We start from the raw sequence: 26,772 nt of genomic DNA on the forward strand, positions 1-26,772 counted from the left end.
GTTGTAGATTCAAATCTTACATGAGACCAAGGCTTCTGAATGGACCATGAATCTAAAACATAGAAAAAAAGCCTCTCCCATACCTTTTAGCTGCATTGTATTTTGGGAAAAACTCAGGTATTAACTCATTCCTTTACATGATCTCTCTGGTGGTTTTTTTGAAACGTTGGCGCTTTTGCAAAAACAATGTCCTTTTTTCTACTTGGGAAAGGCCTGGGCATCAATGGCTGATGCAGTCCAAGAAGTGCAAGCAGAATGACTAAAATCCTGTACATAGCTCTGAACACATAAACTAGACTCTAAGTCACTGAGCTGGCTTGCCAAAAGGACACAAATGAAAACCAACTTCAGTTCCTGCTGGCAGCAAGCTTGGAGGAAAGATGATCTGTTTAAGTCTAGTCTCTTTCCTTGGGCAGTCCCTTGTTCAAAATAAAAAAATTAAAATAATGTCACAGTGCCAATATGTTTACTGAAGAACCCTGCATGGCGCAAGCACTGTGCAGTCCAGGTGACTATGTGCCAGAGTCTGCACTCAGAGCCGTGGCAGGCTATTCCAAAACCTTGCTCTCCCTGCACACTCCTCTTCTAGAGTCTCTGTACTTCCACAGTCTCTTGTGCTCCAGTAGGAATGGCCCTAATGACCTGAAAACCTCCAGTTTAGATTTCAACCAAACATATTTCTCCCAAGAAAGCAAAGGAAGGAGCCATTCAAAACCAGTTTTTCCTTTTTAGTCCACTTTTAGAAAGCAATCTGTCTCTCATGTGCAACCTTGATCATCTTGAAGGAAGGTTAGGGTTGAGGCTGGGTGTCATTTCAGGTCCATTTCTAAAATCTCATGGTCACTGGGGAGCCCAGTATACATTTATTTATTTTTTTGCACTGGGAAAATGCAATGTGTTTTTTTCCCAATAGCTTGAGGATTTTTCTGGGAATGAGAGGGTGTTGGGTTGAAATGTCACAGATTTCATGGTAAGTTACCCAGGTTTTCTTTGTTAGGGATATCTGATGTATTTGCGTGTCTACAGAATATTTGCCACCCTCTTCTATGAGGCATTGAAGCCAGGCTTCCAAATGCTGAGTAAATCTTTATTCCTTTTTTATGCCCAGCTTAATTTATTCCATCAGCACTGGCTACATAAAGACATAAATCTTCTTATGGAACAGTACAAAACAACCAGCATCAATTTATAATTTCTAATGATTGAGCTGCAACTGGCAGATGGCCAGGAATTAGTGCACTTCAGCTTTTCCTCAGGCTTCATATAATAAAGTGAAATAATTGGGGTAATCAATTTTGAAAAACAAAAAGCTGCACCTGTTTTGCTCACCCACCAGTTGGACTACGACATCCTGGTCACTAAGAGGCCACGATTTAGTTGAAAACAAAGAGAGGTCTTGAAGTTCATGGGGAAAGGAAACATCTTGAATGTTCAGCCAGGTCTCCAGAGCTGCCCTCAGTCATTTGTCACTGGAGATCTGCAGAAAGACAAGGTCTTTCATGAGGTTTCCAGCTCCACCAACTGGGTACTGAGACAGAAAAAAAATAAATAAAAAATTAAAAAATGAGAAAAGTCAGGTGTCATTCTTTCTAGCTTTGATCTTCGAACTCCGTGTAAGTGCTAAGAACTTCAGCTACTCCAAACATTTGCTTCAGTGGAGGGTGGGATTTGATGAATTCAGGATGTTTGAGGGAAGAGACATTTCTAAAATAAACATCTTCCTAACAAAAGTTCTCTTGAAGTAGTCTGGATTACCTTCTACCCTCTCCTCTTTCATGCCTCCCTATGAGAAACTACACCAGAGGGAACAAGCCTATATTGGGAGTGGCTTCCTCATGGTATTCAGACGGTGGCTGTGGGGAAGCAGTAGCTTGAAATAGACGAGTCTCTGGTTAACATGCTGAGGAACTAATCCAGAATGGATGTGAGAACACATTCAGAGCCTCCTCTCCTATACTGGCTGGCAGACTCAACAGGCTACAGTAGACTTAGGTCTTTAATTCCTCTAGGTAAGTACATGCTGTTGGGGGTGGGAAGGGTGCGCATGAGTCTCCTGCATCAGTTAGAGAGCCCACTACCTTTGAATGTACATTGCATATCCGCTGTGTGAATTGGAGGTGCAACTGGCAGAGGTAGCATGCTGTTACTGTACAAGAACAGATGGTTAAAGAGAGATGTGATACATTTACATCTCTTTGCTTGCCAGCAAAAATATACGGATATTCAAAATCCTGGCTCTTCTTCCTGGTTCTGGGAGGAAACATGGCCTAAGCCAGTACACTCAACATGATCAATCACTTAGATTTAGTATGTAATCTTTCTAAAAGGCAGATTGTCATAAAAGGGATCTTAGCTCTGTATACATTTCTTATAAAACCTTTCCATAAACTTATTTTTAAAATGTATAAATGGGTTCTTATCTGCCTCCTCAGGCAGTGATATAGGGCTGCCTTAAATAGAAAACTGCAAAAATGAAGAGTTGAGACTAATAACCATGACCTTCACTTAGGCTGGCAGCTCACTGCACTTTTTTTGTATCTCAGAGAACAAACACTGCTGTGACCACCTATATTGCTGTTGTTTGCAGTTATGTCTTTCTGTTTAGGGTTTCAACTTATCTGCCTGCCACATAAGAAATTTACAGTAGAGACTGAAACATTTCAGACACAATGTTCAGAGATTTTAATGCCTGGGTGACATTCAATTTTTATAAACTTTAAGGACCATAAGAACATTGCCATGTCCAGGGGTTTAACCCCAACATAACAGCACCTTCGTCTTCCCCAGCTCATTCCCTCTCAAGTTTCTTCCTGAAAGCATTAAGATTTCAGACTGTTTCCAGAAAAACAGTTAGGGAAAAAAATGTCTGGTTTAGAAGAGTAATTTATTTCCTTCCATTTCATTTTCAGAAATGGCCAGACATAATGTTAAAACATTAATTAAAAAAAAAAAAAAGGAAAACCAAAGGAAAACCAGCCTGAGTCACAGCATAAACATGGAAAGTTTCAGTCCAAATGGTTAAAATTTGACAAAGTAATAAATCCATGAAAAGAAGACCTTACACTGGAGAGTGTTAAGAAAAGTTTAACACCCATATTGTTATTCTCAGAGTTAATTACATAATGCATTAATAAATGGGTAAAGGTTGTTATTCACAGAGGTGTTTTTGGCCAGTACTGCACTTAATGCCCCTTAGGAATTCACTGTCTTACAGCAGCTGCTGGAAGAAATGCTATCTGCTGGGCAGACACTGCTGTGTTGTTTGGAACTGTAAGAAAGGAGTAAGATCCCATGTAAGGTTATGAACCCCTTTTCACCTTGCGTTATGCATCATCAATCTTTAAACATGATGTTCCTGTTCATAGTCAAGCAAATACCATACTGCTTTAAAAATTTCTTAAAAAAATAATCATCAAACCAGTTATAAAGGTAGTGAACAGAGAAGCCAATTCATTGTAATAAGCTCAAATGAGAGATAATGATCTAAATACCTCCACATTTTAGGAAAATGTGCACCTGGAATCTACCCAGGGCTTTCACAATGGGCTGAACCAGCTCCTTCAGACTCTGGGAAAGTTCAGACCCACATTCCCACTCCCTGGCTCGGAACCATCTCAGCTTTGATCTTGTGTATATTTCATCAAGTTGCACACCACTGGTTCCCAATTGTGGCTCGGGTCAATTGCATCATTTAAGGAAAGTGCTACAGAAGGTGTGGGGAAAACAAACATTTTTGGTCCACACTCTCTACAAACATCCTCCCCCTCCTCCCCCCCAAATAAAATAAAATAAAATAAAATAAAATAAGAGGGTAAAGAAAAGAAAGAGAGAAAGAGGGAGGAGGCAGCATGTGATATCATGTGAACCATTTTCAACCAAGCTGTGTTGCTGCAAGGGTGAAAAAATGCTGCCTCCTTAAGAACTATTCATTCCCAGCCAGAAGTTATGGGCCAAAAGAGGGGATTTCCCAATGAAATTCTGTGGCTTGTGTTATGCAGGAAGTAAGACCCTATGAGTTTTAATGGTCACTGAAAGCTTTAAAGACATTTCAGCACGCTTGCAAGATACACACATAGGAGTTTTACTGAGCAGGCCACTCCAACCTACGTTCTGGCAGCTGGATAATTTCCATTGGCCTCACATTTGCTTGAGTGAAAATAAAGATTTGTGCCTCTGATTCCCAGTTCAGACTAGAACCAGCTTGAGTCTGTGGTGTTGTTTCCAACAACACATTTTTTTGGTTCTCTCCATGAGTTCAGCCCACATACTGGTGATTTGGAAAAATGAGCCAGAACGAATGGCCCAGCTTGGGAGTGTTTTATAAGTACTGATATGACACACAGGAACAGGAGTTTGCATGCCTGGAGAAGCATTGGCACCATAAGAGATCTTTCAGCAAATTTGCCTTCTATCTGTTCAGGGCACTGTGATTATGTTTCATGGGGCTTCTGTCAAGTCCTCTAAATTGCCCAGTTAACCTGGACGTAATCCCACCAGAAAAACAAACAAACAAAAAATAATAAATCAATTAAATTTTAGAATTCAAATATTTCACATTTTGAACTCAAAAGAAGGAAAAAGAGTTCAAAGAAGTGGTTTTTAGAACCATCCACCCAGCCTGCTATGTCACTTCAAGAAATACTTTGGGTCATTGTTTTCAATAGACAACAGAGGATATGGGCCCTTCAGTGGTAAGCACTGATCACTATCTGTCTGTGCTGTGCTTCTGTTTCTGAAAATGAGGCCATGAATGCTTACTAACATCTAAGGAGCTTGTGGAACTGCACTGGGAAGGGCCACAGTGAGCAGACCTCTTCTTCCTCATTTCATTCATCCGGATCCCATCACAGAGCAATAACTGTGGGCAGTATGCTCCCTGTGTTGTTGTTTCAAAGGAAGGTAGCCCTACGTTCATAGTACAACCCAACTCTAATGACTCCTTGGTAAAAAAAGCAATGGGAGTTTCTTAGTGGTAAACAACATTAATCACAATTTCCCATCGGTGCAGACTATTATGAAGCGATTAAAGACTGTTACAATGAAGGAGGGAGGGTGTCATGGGGGTGGTATTTGTTTTGACAACCATTCATTTCCCAAAATCCCTGGGAACCATGTTCATATTTAAGTACATGGAAATCTCTGAGGTCAAAGGACTGAGGCAAAATATTAATAGTTTCTCACTCCCTTGTGTTACAATCTTCTTCCTCTGTCTCCATTAGCCAGTGTCAAAAAGTGACACTGTTAAGGGTCTTTCATAGACCCTTAACTTTCCCCCAGAAGGTTGTGTCTGTCTACTGCTGGGACCCCACAGCCCATGGGAAGCTTTTGGAATTTGGGTAAGCAAATGGTTTCTTCAGAATTTGTTTGCCCAAGTGCATTTAATTCTTTTGGCTTTGGCACGATCTTGTATTACTGCTGTCATCCCTCTGTTACCTGATATAAACATTTTGAGACAGTTTCTTTGTCTAATAAAATGCCTACAGACACTGCAGGTTGTTTGGTTCATGCCTGGCAAGTCTCCAACAGCTAACCCATGTCCTGCTCCTTTTCCAGGAACCTTCCTCAAATAAAATTAATTGTTGCTTAGGTGTACTTTTGTCATCAAGCCAAAGCTATAGGGATCAGAGCCAATTAATGATTAGAAGTAAATAGAGCCACAGTGATTATTAAGTTCATTCCACTGTTGTTTGGTACTTCCTGGTTGCCACAATATGGAGTCAGGGATTTCCCACCCTTCTTAGCCCTTCATATTCTTTTCTTTTTGCAAATACTTCTTTAGCCCTATAGTTTTTCTAATAATAATAATAATAATAATAATAATAATAATAATAATAATAATAATAATAATAATAATAATACTTAAAAGCACAAAATTGCATTTTACTTCTCCTCCAAATATGGAATGTATCAGTTTGGGTGTGGTGGTATTCAGCAATTTTACATGGTTTTGGCAGTAGTGGTACTTAGCGGTGCTTGCAAGCAACTTGGTATAAGGAAGACTCTGTATGAAGGCTATCCCACTGTGGTATTAGTAAGTAATTAGTGTAAGTAACTTTTCACTGTGCAGGAGATGTTGTCTTACTAGACATGCTGGGGGAAGCGGGGGGGGAGAATAGAGGCAAAAATATTATTTTCATCTCACAGAAAGGCAAACAAGACAGGAATGTGATATAAAATGTCTGAAATGGGGCTTAGAAATCACAGTTAGAGCTCATGAAATATAGGAAAAGGCATGATCCACATATGTACTCTTCCTCTGGGATCTCCAGCCAACAGCAGGAGTTGAAGATAGTCAGCATATTGCAGGATTTAGCTCAGATTCTGTCTTCCAGAAAAGTAAAGGGGATTGAATATGAAATTTGTAATACATGTTTTACCACTGCAGGAAAAGTGCAGAGGACACTGCCATGCTATGTTAATTCTAGGTCTTGCAGAGAGTGCCAGCATCTTGACTGTAGAGGAAAAAACATAATTGTGAATAGGTGTAATACACAAAATCAGGAACAATTAGCTGCAGGGGCAAGATTTAATGGCTTTTTAAAGTTTCCATCACTCAGTCATAGGGAGGTTTTTCTAACATAAACCAGTGACAAATTGCTAGTGAGAACAGAGCCAAAGGAATGGTTCTGTTTCAACATCAGGAGTTAATCGACCCAGCATAATCACACACTTTGGTTATATTTATCTAATATAATTCACTGAGAAAAATTCTTGAGTCAAAATAGCAGGTTTCCAGAGTCAGTCAGGGAGCCTGTTAAATAAATACCATGTTTTGAGGGGAAATATATCAAAAGGAAGTTTCACGTTTCTCAAGCGAAAGGTCTGAGTCCTGGCATTTTTCTCTCTGCTGTTCAATTCCACAAACATCTGAAATAAGACAGTCTGCTTGCTACTGAAAACTCCCAATGAAACCTGAAACTGAGGGAATATCCTACAAGGAAAAGACTGGATGCTCTGGTGTGAAAAGCTGTCTTCAGCTTGAGGACAGCACAAAATCTGCCCCTTGCATGGCCTTCTTCTGATTTTCTGTTCTAGGGCAAATTTCAGTTCTGAATTACTGAGTTTAGCCAGTTAGGCCAAACTAAGGGCATGAAAAAAGCTTCTAAGAATCAAATGGCTTAGTCAAGAAAGTGTGTTCTTTAGATACTTTTTCTGTTTTTATAAGTTTTTTTCCCTAAATGATCAACTCTCACCATCTCTGCTTCCAGAGTTGTTTCTGAGTGAACCTGATTAGATACTGGGAGAATTATTGCAGGGGTTGTAAGAAATTCCTTGTGATAATTCACACTCTTTTTCTGAGGCACCTGAGCTAGCATGAATATCTCATCCTGCACCAGATGAATATGTCTGCTTTGAGTCTCCCAAGTAGAGATATATGACCCATTTTCTGCCAGGCACTTTTTCAGATACATTTATCTTCAAGAATTACTATCGAAAGATGTAAAAAGAGAAGGTTCTTTCCTTAATTTAGGTGCGCAGTATTTATTCTGAGAGCATTTTTGGTGGTTGGTTGCTTCTTACTATTTAGAATTTACAAAAAATTACTCCAGTGAAGCTGGCTTGTCAAGATCACTATTTCATCAGTCCCATTGGTGTCAGTGGCTGAAAGGGCACAACCAAAGACAGAAACACTCCGTGTAGCATCTCTGTGTTTTAACTCCTTTCATAAACTCAGATTATGGCCAAATTCAGAGATGGGATTTAGGAGTCATGGACCTTTAACCTGGCCATTTCTAAGTTTTTATGAATGATATATTTCTGTGCAGGATGACAGAGGAAGCTCTTCTGCTGGGATTTCTGAAATATTTGACTGTAATCAAGATGTTTTTGCATAGGTATTATTTGAAAGATTCCCTGAAATGTCTATCCTCCACCCTGAACCTAAGGTAGTGCCTAAAATTTCAGACCAATTTCCTCTGCTGGAAAGTATTCACGTCCAGAATAAATACGATCACTTGTCTGGAGGCTTTTCTAGGAGCAATGCAAGTGAAAGCTGAGCAGATGATTATTTCCAATGGTGTCTTAGATCTTGTACAAAACAGAATAACAGAGTGAAAGGAATTTTGGAGAGATTAGGAAAGAGGTACCACTAAAGGCTCCAAATGAAGACAAATGGAGTGGGGAAAAGCGCTATCTGGGAGACTGACAAGGATACCAGAGGGAATGGAAAACAAGAGAGACAGCCAAATCAAGTAACAGAGAGAGTGTGCTACTGATGATCCAAGGGCTTTGTTAAAAGGTTGCCAAGGTCAGAGAGACCTGGAACAAAGGGTCTAAGGGAGACCCCTCCAAATCACTGACAAGAAGGCAGAGAGGTCAATAATTCAGGGAGACACTACAGGGAGTCTTGCCTTGGACTCCACAACAAGGAATACAAATGATGTCCAGGTTATTTTAAGAGATGCAAGAAACCCTTTTGGAGGGGAGAAGAGAACTGTGAAAAAGGTTTCTCAGGGGAAAAAAAAAAAAGTGGTATGAAAGGAAATGGTTTTGTTAAATGCATCCCTTGGCAAATTTGCATTTGAGAAAGATCTACTCAGAATGTTTTATCTCTTCCAAATTCTTGCACAGTTCCTGAGCAGCAACCAACCGGAGGGAATACCTTCATGCCTCTTGCCCATCAGACTTGGAAATAAATGTCTCCTTCAGTGGAAACAAAATGTTTTTTTTTTCTCTCCTTCTCTGAGTTATCTCAGCAGGTTTATTGTTATGAAGGGACTGAAACATATGCCTTTTCAACTTTTACTTAATTTTGCACTTGTTGTTTGAGAGCTTGTTGCATGAGTAAAGGAGAACCAAGGAGCTTTGACCCAGGCTTGGTCCTTTGCCCTTTTACTCATGGTGGAGACCTATGTGGTGTGCAAAGGGTTACCTAGAGAGAGGTCTTTGGCTGATGCAAACTCCTCCCTCAGCAAATGCTGTAAAGGGTTAAATGCATAATAAACCCAGTGGGGAAGGAGAAGAGAAGAGAAGGCTAGCCAAGCTGTTTCTTGTGCAGCAGTGCCAAAGCAGTTATTTATAGCATCCTGGACCAGAGGCTGCCATTTTCCCTTTTCTCACTCCCTGTGAGGTGAGAGGCATTTTCACTCTCCCCTGCTCCCTCTCTCATAATTTTGGCAGCTCTGCTCCTTGAACTTGACCAAACGCAGCCAACCTCAACACAGCTGTTTGATAAACAGAAACAGGGGCAGCAGGCTGGGCTTTGAAGAGGCTTTTGCAGAGCAATAACTGAAGGTTTGAATAATGGTGCGCAGTTGGCTGAAGGCTCCTCTAGTTTGGAAGGACATCAGGCAAAGCAAGAGTTCGTCAAATAATTAACAAAAATTGAGAGGAGAAAGATGCCAAGACAAACAGGGGCCTTTGAAATGGTGCTCACTTCATGGCCTCTCTTCTAAACATTTGGTTATGCACATGCACACACACTCATGCTGAAGGAATCGCCTCATACATGTGTGTTTAAACAAGCTTGGTACCATGGTGAGACCTCAGAGGTTCTTGACGGACTCTGTCAGAGAAGAAAACATGACACTGGTGAGAAAAATTGGCTCTTTACACAGAAATCTAAACATTTCACCCACCTTTTTGCTACCACATTTTCCCTGCCTTCCCATGCACAACCTACAGACACAAAATGGGGTAACGGTAATGAAGGGAAAAAATGAGAAGGCACCCAAAGTTAGAGGGAAGTGAAAAAAATAAATGACATGCTAATACTTACAGCCCTCTTGGAAATATGAAAGATTGTTAAGAGGATTTGCTAGCCTACCCGTGAGTATACATGTTCCCATTCTCTGATGTGGGGAGTATTCAAGAAAAGGAAACGTCTTCCAGTGTGATGGGCAGGGGAAAGTATGGCTTTATTTTTTTAAGATATTCCTTTCATGAGCTGGGCTTTTGGGATTACACCAGGATGTGGAAAATGTTTAAGAGGAAAGGCTGATGCTCTCAAGATGGGTCAACACCTATATTCTGGAGCCTTTGGGACGTTTACCTCAGAGTTTAGTTCTAATTTGATAAATTGGCTGGCCTTTTGTTTTAGATCTGACCTTGGACATCTGCTTCTAAGTGAGTTTCAGCCCCATTCATTTAGACAGCATTATTTAAAGGTGAAAAAGATCTGATGAAACCCAAAGCTCATGTTAAGCCATATTACCCCAATGAAAGCTTGTTCCTAAATAAGCACTGTTGTACATTGCCTGGTCATTTTTTCAGTATCTCAGGAAGTGGGCTTCTATTCTCCCCTTTATAGCATTTCCCACTGATCCAGGCTCCGACACCAGAAGCTTTGGCAGACTATGTTTCCCCCTATTCACCTATAATTTTTTTCATTGGAGGGTGCAGGAGGAATGAAGGAATAACAGACTATCCCAAGGCTGTACTTTTTCCTCAGCTTCTAGCACACGCAGGACTTCACAGTTCCACAAGCAGCTAGAACAATTGCCTTCTGTGAACTCAACTGGGGATTAATTTTGCACAAGGTGTTTCTGAAGGCTTGCAAATAGTTCCTGAATTTCAGTGTCAGTGAGTGCCTCTGGCAATAGGTTAACAAGAGTGTTAAAGAGAGAAGGCTTGTCTTTCCTCACCAGGCTGACAGAGTACAGTCGTTAGCAGGGCCTGCTCTCCACCTACACAGCCCTGCTCTGGAGTTCTGTCTCCATCACCCGATCAGCCCGTTTCTTTGAAGGCATTTATTTCTGTACTCACACTGGGACGTGCCAAGTGGGTAGAACTCTGTCCATGGTGCAGACATTTTAGTTAGGACCCCTCTGGGTTATACTAAATGCTTTGCCTGCTGAGGAAGCACAGGCACATGTTAATGCACAGCAGAACCTGGGATCAGGCTCTGCACAGATGAGAGCCTGGCAGCTAGGCTTCCATTTGGTCCAACCAGTGATGTTTAAAAATGTGATCAGATCTTGCAAATGTTTGGGACCCAATGGGATTCTGGGAGACTTGCCTCTGTACTGTTTGCTCTGGCAAGGGAAACGCAGCACCTGCCATCTGCACTGGTGGCATGGTGCCAAGAAAGGTTTTTTGGGGTGTCACCTAAGGGAAAGATGAAGTTTTACCCCTTTCTCAGGCCTCAGCATTGGGTGTGGACACAGGCTGTGCTGACAGAAGGCAGCTTTTACTGGCATAACAGGTAGTGCAGACGAGGCCTGACACTGGCAGAAAAGATCTGAATTTGTGCCAGAAACTGGTGTTTTTTTGGACATTCATCTCAAAGGAAGGGGACCAGAGACCAGTGATTTGCCAAGAAGCCCTCAGATGCTAACCACTTTCAACACCTCTAGGCATGAGCTGGATTTAGTCTGGCAATTTCTGAAGTAAAGCACTCCAAAACCCATTACCTCCTCTCTTCACAATCTCATCAATAAATAGTAACTGGAGGTGCAGCCCAGCATGAGGGACCAAGCCTGTGACATGCAAGAAGGGGCTGTTGTTTCATGACAAGTCTGATAGTGCCATGTTCTTGGACTGACTCCATTAACTTGATGAGGGACTAGCAAAAAGGATGTCTAAGTGCTTTCCCTCTCTCCCAGATTTATCCTGGGGGCAAATTTTTTCATCCACAAGAACCTTGTCTATGAAAACATGTGAAACAAATGTGTCATTTCTCTCTTCTCTCTCTCCCCAGTCTCCTCACTGTAGTCTGGCAAATGTCTTTTTATGAATTTGAAAAAAAACATTGGTGCACTTATTTCGGCATGCTTTTATAACCAGTATTCCTTTCTAGGGCAGTTGCCATACAGGGTAGATTTTTCAATGTGATTTCTTCTTGCCCTTGTCAAGAGGAAAATTAGACTCCAGGCACCTACAGAGGTGATGATGTGCTTTCTTTACAGTGGATAAATAAAAATCTTTCACAAAATTTCCATTCAGTGGTTACAAGACTGAAATGAAAGCCTAGTGTTTAACCAGAGGGGGCTCCAGTGTGGCTTAGAGTAAATAAATGAGCCAGTTGGGAAAATTGATTGAAGAGAGTGAATTCACAAGCAAAACAATTGCTTGGAGCTCTTATCACTTACATGTGAAACGTGCTGGCCTTTGAGCCCTCTCAGCAGGGAAACAAAGGTAGACACCTAAAGCATACTTCTCTAGGGAGGTACATTGGAGCACCTATAGAGGACTGCCAGCCCTGGAGGATAAGTGTAAAAAACCCCACCTGTCTGTAAGTCATGAGGTGGATATGTGATATTCAGCACTGCCAGGAGACAAGTACAAGTGTGGTTCTCTGTTTATGTATGTTAACAAACAGCAAACGGAGTCATAAAACCATGAAAACATAAAGAGGTTCAGTCCTTGCCCATGTGTGATCTAGTAGCTGAGAGGTAGAGAGAAGACCTCTAAGTCTTTAACTGCCTTTCCCCCAAAACTGTTGCAGCTTCTGCAAAGTCACCATTATTGACAGAGCCTAAATCACACCTGTATTTGTGTCCCCAGTGGCTAATGGCTAAATGTCACCTAATGGCTGAGACAGTTGTTTTGGAGGAAGCGGTGCTAACACGAATTCACCTGCTTCTGGGCAGCTCAGGAGCCTGCTGAGGACCATGGCAGGGACACCCTACCTCTTTCTGTCTCAATTCTATGACAAATTTCTTTGAAGAAGACGTGACACAAAATGTTGTTATGTGCACAGGAAACATTCTAGGGGTATATTCCACTATTCCAGGTTTAGCCCTTCCTAAACCCAAGCATGGGCATTTCAGTCTTGACCTGCAGCCAAGAGCGTGGTGAAGCTATAAGCTATAGACTGCTTAATTCTCTTCTCAAACTGTCTTCCCCCTGCGGTGTAGCCCTAACCTGCTTACAGGCTGTTGTCTCAGAGCATCTGCGGGAGAATCCTGGGCACTGATGGGCTGAAGAATTTTCGAAACACAAAGTGTGTGTATGGCAGGGGAGCAGCAGAGCAAGCCTGGCCAGACTGGTGCTTCCTTCAGGTCAGCGTGGGGACTGTGGCTGCAACGCGTTGGAGGCCCACCAGCCAGGCTGTCAGTGACCGGTTGGAAGGAACAGAAGGATCTGAAGGGCTTGTTCATGGGGTTTGTTGCACTGTGGAGCTGCTGGCTGCAGAAACAGCTGGCCTTAAGGCAGGGTCATCCAACTGGCTGTTCAGCACGGCCAGCTCTTGGAGCAGAGGTTTCCTCGGAGAGCAACCCTGGCTAGCAAAGTCTATCTGATACTGCTTGCTCTGGATAATCACTGAACCCAGATTTCAGGTTGGATGATGTGTTTCCCATTAAATTTGTTCTGTCTTGTGCTTTGTTACATGAATGGCACTGCAAACGGTACCTCTTTTTCTTAAATGCCTTTCCAGATTTGCACCCTCCCACCCCTGCAGGCAGGCTGCCTACTCATATTTAAAGGCACAGCACTCAGAAACCTGAATTAGAGCTGTGCAGCCCCCGCACTCATGTCTGCAGGACAAATATGTGCATCAGTAAAGTACAGAAGGCAATGAATAACTTTTTTCCTTCCTTTTTTTTATTGTATTTTTTTTCCCTTTCAGGTGCTATGTGATGAAATGAAGATATCTAAGAACCACAGGAAGCATTTATTTTAAGTACGGGCTAATGCCATGAATGTTATTTGCATGACAGCCCAGTGAACCGCAATATGAATAAAGAAAGGAAAAACTAGTGTTTTCCTGACCAGTAAATCTCTCTGTTGCTTTCTCAGGCTTCCTATCAAAGCCAATTTGCATTTCTTTGCAGACCGTTAGTTATGTCAGTAAGTTACAGACAACATCAGTGAGGGTTCAGAATTGCATGAGGGTTTGTGAATAGATGCTGACATATTTCTTGGGGGGCAGGAGCTGGGGGGTGCTGGAGCTGGGAGAGGAGGTGTTGGTCTGGCTGATATCTTTCCCTTGATATATAGCTGGTAATTTAAGCCCATCAAAGTGAACTCAGTTTTGATATCCTGGAAACAATGCTCTCTTTGTTCAGCTGCAAAAGAAAGACAAGCAAGCAGAAGCAAAATATTCTAGCACAAATATCCTGCTGGTTATCAGGCTGATAGAGAGAATCAGGCAGAGGATAACCTCTGTCTGAAATGGTCAGTGTCCTGGCAAATATCAACAGAAGTAACTCAAGTTCATCAGCCTGCACTTAGAAACGGATACAGAAAGCCCTACCCAGACACAGAGTGTAGTCTTGCATTAAACTATTAACCACCTGAGTACCTCAAGTGAAGTGTGATTAAGTGTCCTGCTGACCAGCTGCTCTGTCCAGCTGAGAGTAAGCTGCTTTTCAGTAGTGGGTACAATCTCTTCTGCATAATGTCAGGTAGGCATCCTGCCAGGAAGCTGAAGATAACCATCCCTCCTTTTGCTGAGCGAGTCACAGACCCTCTCTCAGCATTTATGGCTGGGAGGCTTGCTGGGTCTTGCTTCTTATCTGAAAACTACCGTCAGCCACTGCTGGTCTAAGGATGTCATAAGCTCCTATTCTCACTGTCTAGGTTTTCCATGAAGGGTTGTCTGGTTGTTTGCTCACACCTTGCCCCAGCTTCACTCAGCCTATACTAGCAGAGGGAATTTGACAAGATCCCAAATGGCTGGTGTCTCTGTAAGGATCACAGAGAAAGTGAGCCAAGAGTGGCCACCAACTCTACTAGCTCATTCACAGCAGGTGATTTGGAAGGCCAAATGGTACTTTCATGTTGAAATGTCAAAAAACAGATGATGAGTTGACTCTGTACAGGATAGGCATGCAGGGAAGTAAAAAGGCACCCCTCAAAATGATGTAGGTTTTTTCACATGAGCAAGAATCCCTACAAAGAAAAGGCCACCCACAGAGAAACAGAAGGCATCATTTCCATTAACCAGAGTGCTAGTTTAGTCTCTAATGTTCAAATTGGTTGACAATTTCTTCTGCATCCTAAATTACAGAGAGGATGTAACTTCTGGAGGAACTGGATTTTGACATCCCCACCCCACTGCTCACCCCTTTCCTCCAGGCAAGGAAGACAGCAGCAAGCACCACACAGGTCATGCGTGAAGGGTCATCCGATACGAGAAAGGTCCGTAGCTGTGTGAACGTGGTTTCTCTGGTATGAAAGACGAGGCCCATTAAGATTCAAGCCAGTGTCAACATGACTCATTGGCTAATACATCCTTCACTGCAGGGCTCAGGAGGTCACTGTAGGTTCAAGTCTCACACTGGGACTTGGACTAGTGCTTCCTGCTGTGGGGAGGGGAAGGGAGGTGCTGCAATTCTGGAGGTGCTTCCCATTGGAGGAGAGAGAGATTTTAATCAGATATCCCTGCTGGCAACTATTCCAAAGGGGAATTAATTAGACCAGGACAAGTTCATCCCTGGTGGAGGCTCCCTTAGCTTCAGTGGAGCTCTGTTGGAAATGATTGTGTTGGTATTTTGGAGAAGGGCTGTGTACTATTTCTTTCTTTTTGTTGTTGTTGGTTTGGGGTTCTTTTTTTTTATTTATTTATTTTTTGAGTGACCTGGTCTTCTGGCTTGTGTCTCCCCTGGCAGACAAACAGGCTCAAGCAGCCAGAGTGTTTGTATGAGCCCTTACCGAATTGCTGCACAAGCTTCTGGCCTGGATAAATTACCACTTCATTGCTTTGTAGACCCCTTTCCTTCACCTTTCTGCTAGGACCTGGGGACCTAGGGTCGTGGGGAAAGGGGTATACTGTCCATCTGTCTCTTTCTCCATTTCCCAGACATGCAAACCCCTAACATGGATGAAGTGATGGGACAGCCACATATGTCTCCTGTTCCCTGCACAGCCAGCTCTTTCATGCTTTTCCATCAGCAGCTCTGTTTTTAACACTGCTCTGTCTTTGCAGAGAAATGCATGAAGTTGCAGCATCTTGGGGAACTGTGCACCAATGGCCATGGGCTCAGCAGGGGATAATGTCTGAGCAGGTATATCCTTCTTTCCTGTAATTTCAAACATCTTGCTGGAGCTTGGTTAAATGTTTTTTTGCAGAGTGATGACAGCTGAGGAACACACAGAAAAGACAGAGTTCTTCCGCAGCCAGCTTCTAAAGGCTTAAGTCCCTTTTTCTTGCTGAAACATAAAGGAGTATTCATCCCTTATGATCAGCTCAATTGGCAGTGAAATACAGCCACCTCTGTGGTGAAAACACAGCACTGTGGACAAGAGAGGGAGGAGAGTCCTCATTGTGAAGAAAAACTAGTAGCAAATTTAAGGGAAGGTGAATGTCAGTGTTGTCTGAGCACAGCTGGGCTCCTTCTTCTCTCAGAAAGAGGCCTCTGTGGAGGTCTTTAATTCCAAAAAGTGTGCAGCACCTGGTCTGAGAGCATCATCTAAAATGTAAGAAAAGTGGAAGCTGTCAGAATCTCTCTTTGTGGAAATATTCTGCAGTATGAAACAGGCTTTCTTACAGACACAACATCTTGGTGTAGAGTAACCAGTAAAAAATATCCAGCCCATAGCTCCTTTTGCTTCTCTCTTGTGAGTGGCCCCTTTTATCTATCCCCTCTAAATGATCTGAGCAAGCTGCTTCCATGATCACTTTGAATTTTCTTCTCTCCCGTTTTTCAAGCAAAAACCATCCACCCTGGCTGTCAGTTACCCACTAGTAACCTTGAATCTGTCTGCTGATCAAGTTTGACAGAGGGTGAAAAGCAGTATTGCATTCCTACTGGTATTGTGAAAATAGGCAACTAGGGCAGAGGGAAGAGAAACCCTCTGAAGGGGAAAGTTACAGCAGGGAAAACACTATTTTTAAACACCAGAAAATCCAGCCAAATAACATTATGCCCCAGAGTCCACACTCAGTCTGTTCTGCTCTTCACAGGACTGATTGTTTCTGAATCAGTTGCACGGCAGATTTGACTGGTTGCTGCCTGTCTCATTCCTCATCTTCCTTCTTAAAATCACTTTCGTAGGACCGGGGAGAACAGAAGTAGTTCAAGAGAGCAATCCAAGGGACTACCACTTTGGGAGAGACCTTGTGTTAACCTGGCTGGCAGCTCATTTAAGGAGACAATGAAGTGGGTCAAATCATCAGCTCTGAGGTCATTTGAACGGGAAGGAGTAAAGATGGGTCAAGTCATTTGTTTGCATTAAATTTGTCAGCACATACAGGTGATGCTGACTGGATAGTTTTAAAATCTCCCTTTTAAATCATCAGAACTGAAGGTACATAAGCAGCCTGATGATGTTAGTGTAAAAAGACTCATTCTAAGGCTTTGGCAGACCCTGCTGTCCTGTCTGATTTGCCACAGTATGGATAAAGGAGGATCTTCAGCAAGGCTTGTTCTGAAAGAGTTAATGTATTTTACAAGGAAAGCTGCCATCCCTCAAGGTCATTTTATCTCTTAGTTACATGAATTCTAGGAAAGCAAAGATTCCTTCCAAGTAAGTTGCTGGTTTATCCAAGTGATGCTGTTACAGAAATTGTTGTATAAGATCCAGGTTTTTCCAGGGTATAGCGAGCATGTGTGGTGTTTAGATTTAGGCTGTGTGCTGCCAAGCTACTGACTCCCTTTTTTCTTCCCTTTTTCCTCCTCCCACCTCTCTGCACCAAATCACACGCTTAAGAATAATTAATAAGAATAATAAATAAACAGATCAAAGTGGAAACATTCCCAAAACCTGTTATCACACACGCAGTTTCAGCCCAGACCATGCTAGTTTCACATCAAGCCTTGGAATTGTCAATTCTCATTACTTGCCAGTGTTGAGTGCGGGAGGAGAGAATTTCGGTCTCTGTTTTCCAGAATCAAACCCTCTGTTTAATGCGGTGGGGAAAGTTGAGATGAAATATAGGTCTCAGGGGACTCTCCCTGTGTGAAAGCTTATTACAGCTGTAACAAAACCTTCTAATCGGAACGGATTCTGTTACATGCATGATATTCTGGTCTTGGGTGCAGGGGGTTGGGAGGTGGACAGGGAAGATGAAGAAAAGAAGACAAAAAGCTTTAAAAGCAAATAAATGAGAAGTGCATTCTTTCCCTTCCTCCTCCTCACTGCTTGCATTCGCTGTTTACACAGAACATTTTCTCTTCTGCATTTCGCCAGGGGTCTTGTGAGATCTGTAGGAGTTTTGCTGGGTCAGGCTATTGAATGGTACTGTACAGCAAAGCAAAATTTGCAAACTTGGATTCACCTACAGGAGTGGAAAATAGTCTAGTGGTATTTAAAATATAGAATCCATATTATCATAGCAAGAGAACCTAATGAGTTATCAAAAAACAATATTAATTTACAGCTGAAGACAGGGAACTACTTAAAGTGTGTCATGATATCCAATACAATAATAAAGTTGCAGACAGAATAAACCCAAAGGTACAGTCCCTGCCCAAAACAAAGTATCTCTGAGTCTATCTTGGCAATATATAATGCTTTCTCAGTTGTTTCACTAAAGCAACTGAGACAACAATTAGTGGTAATCTCTAATGTAGACATGTACTAGTTATTTTCCCATGGTTTGCTTCAATAAATCCATAAAAGAGATGCAGAGAAAGTGTGAGAGGAGAAAGAGGAAGGTATAGAAAGATGAAGTACCTTGCTCAAGATCTGGGATTAAGCCACTGTTCAGTGCTATGTCCACTGGCTTGCACTACCTCAGAGCATCAGTTTCTCATTGCTTGTAATGATCTAACAGGATGATGCCCACCTGACAGATTACTTCCGGTATCTTGACATGCTGTAAGTTCTCTGAAGCAGGATATAGTCCACAGATCAGAGATAGCTTGTCCTCAGCTAGAAGAGTGTGGAAAGGGACTGCATCACGTAGGGACTCCTGTTAGGACTTGGAGAAAAGAGGTGTTAGACAGACCCTTCACTTCTGTACACCTCCCTGTCTACAATTTGCTGGATGAGGCTGGGTGTACTTTTGCTTGCTAGTGGTGAAGTAACTACTCAGTGGTCACAATACAAGGTGCTGGTCAATTTGAACACCGTGGGAGCACTGGGTGATTGGAGCTGGATTAAGGATGTGCTTTTCAAATTCCGTTTGTACCATGCTAGAGGCTTGGTGAGCCATTTCAGCTGGTGACAGAGATTCTGAGACAAAGATGTCTTAGCACATGAGTCAGGGTTTTCTCTCCACAAGCCAGTTGGTGTGTTTCCTCTGGAAAGGCTTGTCTTCATGGGACAAAGGCTGGCATAGACTTTGTCACTGTCAGATGCCCTTTCAGAAGGGGCTTGCATTCAAGTCTTGTGCTGAAGCCTTAGCAAATAAGAAACAAGATATCAGGCTTAATACCCCTAACAGTTTTCCTTCTTCTCTTATTTGGCTTAATGTGATATTTATCTGAATATTAAGGATTTTTCTGCAAAACTTTTCTGGGGCATTTCCACCTCCCTGCTCTTTCTTTGTTTAGACATTTTATTGGAAAAAACCATACCACAACATAGTGAAGTTTATCCCAGCAATGAAATGATGCTTCCTGACTCTTAAGATTTGTATTCCCGTCTGACCCTACTTGTTTGTCTATGGTTAGCTCTTCTGGACATGGATCTTCTCTTGGTTCTCATAGGTCTATTGGTTTGCATGAATCTGGGGAAAGTTTAGGAAGGTCCCTCTCCAAAGGGTTCACGTGACATTGCCAAAATAACAGCAAAAAGTACTCTGGTTTCAAAAGCAATCTTGCAGTGATGGTGATCCATGGGGGAGATCAGAAAACATCTGATCCTCCTTGCTATTCATGTCAAGCGCTGTTTACATGCTGTGGCTTGAAGGAAGGGATCTCATCTTCAGTTCTCCCATGAACAAAGCTTCATTTTAAAGTTGCTCTCTGCTGTGAAATGAAGCTCAGATAATGAACCTTTCCAGCCCAGCCAGAGCACTTTCCAAGGTATATTTTTAGCTCTACAGTGCCAGAGATTAACTGTACATTTGTCTTAATGGTATCACCCTTTAGTGTTAATGGAAGCTATGTGTGTAAATCCCTGACCATCCAAATGAGAATACACTTTGAATGATCACAATAAATCAAAGTAAATGGAAGACCCCTGCAGGCCAAATTCATCCCTAGAGCAGCTCCTGAGGCTTTTAGGAACCTCATGCCAATCAGGCACAGTAGCACAGCAAGGACAAACACAGTAAGTCATGTCACCTGCTGTATGATTTTAAGGTAGTCATGATGATGATGCTTCTAGCTAAAGTACAGTAATTTACCCTTTAAAAATGACTTGCAAAGAAAAAAGTCATTGATTTTGTTCATACATGGAGAAACAGACTTAGTTGTTTCTTTTTGAAGAAGTTTTGTTTATTGGCATGTTCATACTTCCCAAACACATGCTCTTTCTGGTCTATTTTCCTCTCAAGAAAGCAAGATTATGGCAAGATTATGAAAATGAAGGTATCAAGAAAGTGACGCCTACTGAAGAAGGGAAAATATGTTTACTTTCAGCTGCTTTGATATCTTTGGACTGATTAAATTTGGTGAAAATGTGTCCATTTTAAACAAAAAACTTATTAAATTCTCAGCAATAACTCCAAAACTCCTTTCCAAGAAATACAGGGAAGAGAGACATAAAAGAATAAAGAAACATAGTGTTCCTGAGTCTGTAACGTGAAACAAATACCATACAATACAATATATTATATTTGTGCTTCATTTTGCCACTATAGAATTAAAGACAGACAAAACGTTGTCCTTTCATTGTCCTTTTTTAATTTGCAGGCCTTTTTTTTTTTTTTTTTTTTCTTTCAAGGTACAGTGCAACTTCAAGGACACTGGTGGAAACAGGAAAAAGTGTAAGACAAGAAAGGAGTTTCTTCGTCCAAAAGATTCTGCAGCTATCCATCTGTAGAAATGACATAGAATTATATTTCAGACATCATCAGCAACTCTTCATTTCTTGAAAAATACATGAATTCCTATTGCCCACAGTTCCCAAGTAGAACTACTTGAACAGAAAAATGAGAACTGGGAAGTTAAATTGGCTTCTTGGTTTTCATTGTGAAATACAGCAAAATGCAGAAGGGAAGGCAGAGATCACTGTTAGCAGAAAAGTGAAAATATCAGTACTTAAGTTGTTTTATGCAGACACATAAAATTGTCCCCTTTTGAACAAATGACTCAGAAGTCCTCCTTCAATCTGTCTGGTGTAGTGACCTCTCTCCCTTCCTATGTCACTTTGGTCTTGTTGGCTTTGAGTATTGCTGTTCATCTTCTGGGAGATGGTCAATGCTTACCATCATTCTCCCTGTGTTGAGGAGGACACATCCAGCCTGGTGGCAGCATCCTTAAATAATTATTCATTACAGTTTTGCAAGGAAGAAAGAGAAAAATCTGGCTCTGAAAATCTCCCTCCAAGTTCTTTTGGATCTTGTAGATCAGATATAATGCAGGTGATTAGATATTGATTGGAGCTGATAAAGGTGGAAATCCCCCAGAAACAATCACTTTTCTTGTATGCATGCTTCCTTTCAAAGCTTTTGCTTTTGGTAGATGGGAAGAAAACCTGGTAATCAATTTGATAGTTTCAGATCCAGCATTCTGTTGAGCTGTCCTTCAATGTAATTCTAAAATTAATTCTTATGTTACTGACTGCTCTTCAGAAAGACTGACCATTTTCCATTCCTGGAGCTTCTCCATTCTTGTTTCTTGAAGAACTTCTCTGAGCTTTGTGCTGTGAAATCCCTCCTGTTTCACGTAGAGGGCTTTTATGCAGTTCCTTATTCACCTAGGCAAACCTGGGCCGCCAAGCAGTTCATGACTATCTGAATTTAGAAGAAATGAAAAGTTTCTATCAAAAGTGAGAGGAAACCCTTTCACACTTTTGAACAATACTCCCTCTGTGACATCACCACAGAACTGGAAAAAGCCACTGAGTTAAGATCTACATCTAAACCATGCCCACAGTGCAAATTGTTCAAATCTGACCTACAACTCAGAGATAAATAGAAATCACTCCCTCCAATACCTGTTTCTGGAACTCAAAGTATTTTGTTAGTCTGTAGTTGTTTCTGTCCTCTTTCTCCACTCTCCGAGTGCAACCAAGACTGAAAGCCCAAGAGCCAACAGCCCAAAAGGGCAGTTTTTGACCCAAGTGACAATCAGGAAGAGCCAAATTTGTCACAAGTCTAATTAAATTTCCAACCTGTTCTACAGTGGTGAGAGGATCTCAGAAGTCAGCTGGGACTTTGACAGGGACCTGCATTTAAACAGAAAGAGGCTGTGCCAGAAATGAAGCTAGACGACTGCTGTTAGTGTCCCTCTGTTGACTTCATTGGCATTGAACTTTAAAAAACGGACCAACACAAAACTCTTTTCTCAATAATCCAAGACCTCAGTGACAATGCCAGGAGAGTGAACAAACGGGTCTTTTTTGTGCCCTCCTCTGAAGAGGGCATACAGCTAAAGAGCAGCTCTTCCATCCTGCCCTCCCCCTTCGAGCTGGCAGCCCCACCTGTTATGAGCCAGGAGTAATCAGAGAGACGAACAGCACAAGCGGTATTTTTACAGGATGAACCCACTGGGTCAGCTGGAGGCCTGCTGTAACCCAATATCGAGTTGTGACTGCAGACAGGCACTGTGCTAGGCTTGGGGGAGGAGGGTGGTGAAGGATGGGTGGAGGGAAAGCGGGGCAGTCCCAAGGGATGCAGAACTTAGCTTAGGAGACTTCTGGTTCTCTTTGGTGCCCCTGAAAAAATAATAGTGGTGATTGTTGATGAAATGCATGAGCCAGGGCTTGTTTGAGGGGGGAGGATAAGGGAAAACAGTGGGGCAGGGACAGGGGCAATGGTAACACCACTCAAATGAACAAAGAGTGCATGTGTACACAGACACTCTGTGCCCAGCCCATGCAGGAAGGGGATAAAGCAGAGACACGTTTCCTTAATTCACCTGCCTTTTTTTTTTTTTTTCCCCTCTCTCCTTTTGTATGTAGCAAACAGAGACCCATATCAATTCAGACTTCTCCCTCCCCACCCCTCCTGGTACTGTCTGCACCGGCTCAGCCCAAGACTTCCAGGGAAGCCTATTGTCTGAACATGATAGAGTTTACCCCTGCCTGCCTCTCAAGCAGTCACTGACGTGCTGCTGAAGGGGCTGCCTGGGGAAGAAACACCTGCAAGGAGCCACAGCTGCAGTGGGAGCTGCTCTCCTAATGCTCTGTTTAGGATTACAGCACTCCAGAGCATCACATTACCCCAGTGGCTGCACTGAAACCTGGTATTAATTCACATTAGCAAGGATCAGATTTAGCATGTTGGGAGGGGGAGGACTGTTGTTATTTTTTCTAAAACTGCTGGAGCAAACTCCCAGGACTAGTCTTTCATTAATCCTGGCAATGGCCAGAGAAGCTTCTTTGTTCCTCCACACCACTGGCCACTTTCCTTGTCTCCTCTTTCACAAATGCTTCTAAACACAGGCACTTGTTTCATGATGGGATTACTTGCTTATTTTTATTTTTGATGCACCAAAGTTAGTAACTTTCAAAGAAAATTTCTGATTGTTGTGGAATCACTTTGGATTGCATTGCAACAGAATGGGATCTTCCAATATTAGGGAGACAGCTGCGATATGGTAGAGGATCACCTCTTGTCCCTGCTCATAATGGATTGTCCCATGATCAGAAAAAAAAGAAAGAAGATCTAAACAGTAAGAGCACTGCAACTCTGAGACAGATTTTCTTAGGGAGTCTTCATCACTGGATAATTTTAAGAATGTCTGTACAGTAAATCTGATCTTGTCTTTGGGTAGGAACATGCCACATGCCCTTTAAGGTTCCTTCCCCCCCCCCCCTTTTTTTTTTTTTTTTAATGCAGCTATTGTGAGAGTGAGGTGGAATTTATTGTAAGATACTTCCCGTCCCCTTCTGTCCCCTCACAACCTGTTCATTGTGTGCTGTTAAGGCTGCTTCCATCTGAGAAGCGTAGGCATTCTCCAGGCTTATCTGTTGCACCTAGAGTGGTGTGTTTAGCTGTCCCTTCTAGGGCCTTGTGACACCATCCTGGTGTTTTTCCAAGCTAAGGGCCATTCCACATACATATAATTGACCCCTGATTTCAGCTGGTGCCTGTTGAATCCACAGCAGCAACAAACACTGTTCAGTACAGCTAGTGTTAAATATCATCCAAATGCCCATGTAGAGCCTTGGAAAGGATATGAAAAATGAAGTGAAAAAGAAAGATTTGAACTGAAACCTTCAAAGGCTGCAAATCCCAACCATGTTTGTTCATTTTATTTACAGTTCCAGAATTACTTTGAAATGTCATTCATATCTTCTATTCTACAAGATTTGGAAACATTCAAATGCTTAGCTAGAGAGGGGTGGACTAGAATGGTGTGGCCAGAGATGAGACATGAAGTCTGGCACTGTACGCAGTGCCAGGAGTGATGAATGAGTTAGTAGCACATCATCTACTGACCCTTGCATGACATTTGTTTGTGTAGGGGAGAGAATATTTCTGCCATTTGTTAGAATGTCAGCCCTGTGCATGGAAATCTTCTGCAGATCATCCAGATTTGTAAAGCCAGAAGAAGACATCTGAATATAGGATTTCACCTCCTGTAAAAATGTAGGCCATCAAACTTCAGCTTATTACTGAGCCTGAATATTTTGTTCCAGAAATGTAGCCGGGAAGTGAGAAACCAAGTGCTTTGTGTGGTTCTTTATTTCACTTAAGCTGCTGATTCCCTTTCCCTGCTGCTCTGGTGTGGTCCCACACTGTCCTGATAAGAACTGTATGTGCTGCAGGGGAAAGTCAATCTTCATAGGTCTTATTGGCATCTCAGGATCAAAGTACTGTAAGAGCGACCATCCATCTTATCTCATACATGCCACACTGCCGCTCGCAGACGGCAAACATTGCAGGCAGCTTTGTCATCAGTCAGTTTGGGATCATGTTTAGGGAACTGGAGTGATGGACTGTCAGAGCCTGGCTCCCTCTGGAATCAATGGAGAAAAGTAACTGCTGCCTGTATGTTAGTGCATCTATGGCAGACAGCTCTTGGTCTTTATTCCTCTGGTAGATCTCTGGAGCCATAAGTAGATCTTCCACTGAAGCTTTGCTTTCACCTTTATTGCTTTCTATTTCCCTCTGTGTTCTCACGCCCAAATTTATTGATATTCACTTCAATTCTCCTTGGAAAAAAAAAAAAAAAAAAGGAAACAAAAAACCCTACCTTCAATATAAACGTGTTTTTTTTTCTGAGAAATCCCGGGATTGTACTGTAGTTTGTGCAAGCTGAAGGCAAGACTCCGCCAAAGTGATTTATCCCTTCAGTGTGTTATCACTCTGTGGACAACTTGACTTCATACGGGACAGAATTAACGGGCTCCTGGTTTGAGTCCCACGCAATGCAGCTTCTCAATGGCCACTCTGTTTGCAAACTCTGGATATTTCTCAAAACCCCTGGAAGTAATTAGATGACTCCAGGAAAATCCAAGGAGGTAGAGAAGTCTGCTGGGGCTGTCCAGTTTTATTCTTCTAACCTGGGTTTGGATACATCCGAAAATGCATACCTACCCTTCTGTTTTGCAGGCCTAGCAGTTTGAATACACTGTTTGCAGGGCAAGGAAGGGCCAACAGAAGAGGTTTAGCCATTAGCAGGGAGTACCTTTCTCTCAGTCAACATCAGACACAACAGGGCTTTAAACCATCCTACTTGTCAATCTGTTTGTGAGAACAGAAAGTATTCCCAAAACAGAAAGGGAGGTTCAGCAGAGAGCACTGAGGGAGCTTTTGCGAAGAGATGCAACTGCAGCTCCAGTTGCTCCTGATCATTTAGGATCAGTTGACATTTTCTGCAAGAGAAGTAGATGATCAGTGTCTGGGTAAGATTCTTGTTAGATCAGTTACTTTGATTCTGCTTTAATTTTCTGCTTTCACTGTCAGCAGCAGGAACATGAATTTTCTCCTTCCTTTCCTGATCTTTTGTAAACATTTGCTGTGAAACAGCCACTTCTACTCCTCCCTAAATTTCATCAGGGAGCAAATATCTCCCTGATATGGCTCTTGGCTGCATTTTCTCAGAGTCAAAGGTGTTGATACATTGTCTCATACCAAGCAATACTAACAAAGAAAACAAAAATGAACTGTAAAAAGCAGCATAGGGAAAGAAAATCACAACAAAAACAAAAAACTACTACTGCAGAAATTGTGAGCGTCATCTAAAAACGAAAAACAAAGAATATAAAGAAAACAAAATCAATCTGTTCTTTTTCATTGGGACATACACAATCAAGTAAGTTGCCTGACTGTCATTACGGCATAGAAAATCTGACATCTGTACAAGTGATGAAATTTCATAACCTCCCCTGTATAACCTTGCTTGATTTTGACACTTGTGACTTATGATAGGTTTAGAGGTCAACCCTGAAGCGTGAGTATTGTTTCAATCATGCTGCTCCCTCTCATGAATTACGTTTGCAAGGACTTGGTCACAGTTATCTATGCAACAAAGAAATATTGTAGTAGAAGTTGTAGCATGGTAGGATAGTTACTGTAGTGATGTAGTTAAAATGCCCGGGAGAGAGATTTTCATTGTCGAAAACTCTACATAATAAAGTTTAATGTAGTCCATGGGACACTTTTTTTTTCTTAGGATTTATGAGTGGAACTTGGTGAGTGATACATATTTTGGTCTGGTCACCAAAATGGAAAATCAGAAGGGAAAAAACAGTCTCAACCAAAACAATAATCTTCTGAGGTTTTGGTTGAGAAGAAAGGGTTGATTTTGGATCTGACTAAATGTTTCATTGCACTGAAAATGAAAGGCTTTTTACACTTCTTAGTAACTTAGATCTTTTAAATTTTTCCCTTTGTTGCTTTTAAATGCAATGCCTATTATTAATTGTAGAGTTACATTTTAAAAA

At 42.0% G+C, this 26,772-nt stretch overlaps 1 long non-coding RNA gene across 1 annotated transcript; it reads left to right on the top strand.

The window, feature by feature from the left end:
• The first annotated feature begins 270 nt into the window (after nucleotides 1–270).
• Nucleotides 271–26,477, top strand: LOC308197869. The gene is made up of 5 exons (XR_013953418.1): nucleotides 271–2,009; nucleotides 13,511–13,564; nucleotides 14,894–15,024; nucleotides 15,812–15,890; nucleotides 20,659–26,477. It is a non-coding gene; the product is annotated as an uncharacterized lncRNA (long non-coding RNA).
• Nucleotides 26,478–26,772: the final 295 nt, after the last annotated feature.

The sequence above is a fragment of the Anser brachyrhynchus genome, assembly GCF_964034855.1.
Source record: "Anser brachyrhynchus genome assembly, chromosome: 7".
Lineage (NCBI taxonomy): Eukaryota > Metazoa > Chordata > Aves > Anseriformes > Anatidae > Anser > Anser brachyrhynchus.